Source organism: Echinops telfairi, unplaced genomic scaffold (assembly GCF_000313985.2).
Source record: "Echinops telfairi isolate 266 unplaced genomic scaffold, ASM31398v2 ScPeMD7_1;HRSCAF=3_0, whole genome shotgun sequence".
Lineage (NCBI taxonomy): Eukaryota > Metazoa > Chordata > Mammalia > Afrosoricida > Tenrecidae > Echinops > Echinops telfairi.
In genome coordinates, this window is record NW_022103896.1 from 40,506,471 (window position 1) to 40,509,289 (window position 2,819).

Below are 2,819 nucleotides of genomic sequence, written 5' to 3' on the forward strand. Positions count from 1 at the left end.
TGTCCCCCCGCCCCATGAGGCTGATGCTGGGAATAAGCCCTTGTGCCTGACTCTCTTTGGACAGAAAAGTGAACTTGGTATCCGCAGGGAGAAGCCTGGGGTTGTGGCCCATCAATTATTTCTTGGAAAGGCTGAGGCAGAAGCTCTGTCGGTCTGACAGATGCCTTTGCCGAGGGTTAAGTGTATGTGACAGGCTGAGCCACTTGTTTATTTCCTAGTGACTGTGCCGAAGAGAGATGGAGCCATCTCTCTCCTTCTGTACCCAGGAAGCTGGCTGTGCTTATGGTCTATTTAGAGGGCTGTGCCCTGATCTTAAAATACAGCCACCTGCTCCAGGCGCCTGTGGAGGCCTGCCCCTGGGCTGGGAGGACCTGCTGGGATGGAGGGTTGGGGAAAGGCACCCTGGGATGGAGAAACAGGGGCCTTGGGTGGTGGCCCAGATCTCTGCACCTGGGTGACTATTATCTCTGCCAGCATTGATCTAGGCTGAGCCCACACATCCCCTGGTGGGAGAGGGGGCTGCATCCGTGACTTGGCTGAAGGAGCCAGGCTGCCTGACCTACATACCCAATGCAAGAAAGAGCTCAGTCCCTTCTCTGGGGGTGTGGGCACAGGGGTGGCTGCATCACTGTGGTGGTGGAGTGGGCTATTTATCTCTATGCACTCTTCCCCCTCACCACTCACCCTCCCACAGCAACCAACCAGATTCAACCCCACCATTCCCTCCGTGAAAACCCTTCAATGGGTTCCCATTGTGATGTGAATGAAACCAGCTCTTTGCACAAGACCCTGGGTGATGGCCCCATGTCCACCTCAAAGACTTCCCCCGTGTTCCTCTCCCCCCTCCAGCATCATGCCCAGGCCCATTGTCTTAACTACTTTCTCTGGGCCTCCCTCATGACAACATCCCATGGCAGGCTCCCTCTTGTCTCTCAGATCCCACTTTAAATGGCACCTTTACCTGATGGCCAAATATCAAGTTTCAGTAACACCCCCCACCCCAGCATTTATATTAAGTAGTTATTGAATGCATGATTACATGGTGGGTGAATGCAGGAACAAATGAAGCTCCAATGGCTAGTGTAAGTTCGTCTTGACCAGCCAGGGCCTTGGTCCCCCTTCTTCCTGCTCCTGATAGACCCAGAGGAAGCTGGAGGGAATGAGATGACAGGTTCTGGGGGGCATTTCTGAGCAATAGATTGGTCTAGTGACCCTCACCTCTGGCTGCACATTAGAATCACTTGGGAACCTTTTCAGCATGCCAACTCTTCTAGATGCCTTGCACCTCACCCCAGACCAATGAATGGGCAGTGCTGTTAGGTTAAAGTTGCCTAGGAGAGTCCAAGGTGGTGCCCAGGAAGAGAGCTTGGGCAGCCTGCCTCTGGGGTGTGGATTCAGAGCTGTGTAGGCTCCGAGTTTGCAGCCTCAAAGGCAGAAGCTGGGTCTAATTCACTTGCTGACAGCACCTCTGGGTGCCGCACCTGCCCAGAGTCAACCATTAACCAGTTGGCCCTGAGCAGAATTGAACTCACGGTGACCTCCTGCGTGGCAGGCAAGAACGGTGCTCCATGGAGCTCTCAATGTCTGGAGTTTGGGAAGCAAATTTCCAGACCTTTCTTCCAAAGGAACTCTGCGTGGACCTCTAACCTTTCCTGGCAGCGCAGGAACCCTCAGCAGCACGCACGAGGCCCTAACTCGTCGTGGAGGGCCGTGGGAGCTGCGTAAGGAATGAGGTCATCATGTTTTCGTTCGCTGTGCTGTTGAGTCCGCTGCCTTGGAGTGGATTCCAACTCGTTGGCACCCCATGATGGCGCGATGTCATTGCCATCCGCCGCTCTCCCATCCCAGACGCCCCAGGGGGGCCCTTGTGTCTGTCGCTGGCGGAATCCTTCATCTTGGAGATGTTTCTGATGAGGAGTCCACACCGTTTCTCTCCCTCCTTCGGTTCTTCCTTATGCGGCCCGGGGCAGTGGGAGTGAGGACCAGGGAGGCAGCAGGATGGCAGGGGGAGCTCCAGCTGTTGAGGCACAGAGAAGGTGCTGGGGGCTGGACCAGCCTGCTGGAGCTGAGGGAAACTGGGGGGGGAGAATCTGAGCTTTGGGAAGGTGGGAATGGGGAAGGGGGAGATGAAGTCTGGGAACAGGGCAATTTGAGAGGAAAATCGAGAGCCAAAAGATTTGATCGTTCCCTCCTGCGGTGGTGGCCATACATACTCCATTGGCCTTTGCAGTGCTTCGAGGTGCTGGGTTGAATTTCCATATTCAAGTCCTTGGCTAGGCCAGCAGCACTGTTTCCAGAGGCCCCTGCCTGGGAAGAGAGGAGAGATGCTTCTGAAGGGCTTCCTGGGAGCTCTCAAGAACCTCCCTGGGGCCCTCAATAGAAAGGGACCAGGTCCTGCAGCTGGCCTGCAGAGCCACTGCCTCTGAGGGCTTGATGCCATCGAAACCCCACCTCTGATCCCTCCTTGTTCCAAGTCCCTTCTCTGAGAGCAGACCTCCCCATGGACACTGCTCCCTTGGGCGCCTTCACGTCATGCCCGCAAACACTCTGGGCCCAACACTGCTCCCTTGGGCGCCTTCACGTCATGCCCGCAAACACTCTGGGCCCAATCTGGAATGATTTCAAGACTCGATTACATGCAGACTTAGGGACATCCCAAGGTAAATGAGGAGGAGGACCACATGGATGGCCCCATAGAGGGCTCCCCCAGGGTCATTATCACCTGCCCTAGGCCTGTGGCATTGGCCTCAGGCTTGCCCTCTGATTTCTGTCTTCTCCTGACCCTCCTCTGGGTGGAGGGCAGCAGGGCTGAAGTCCTG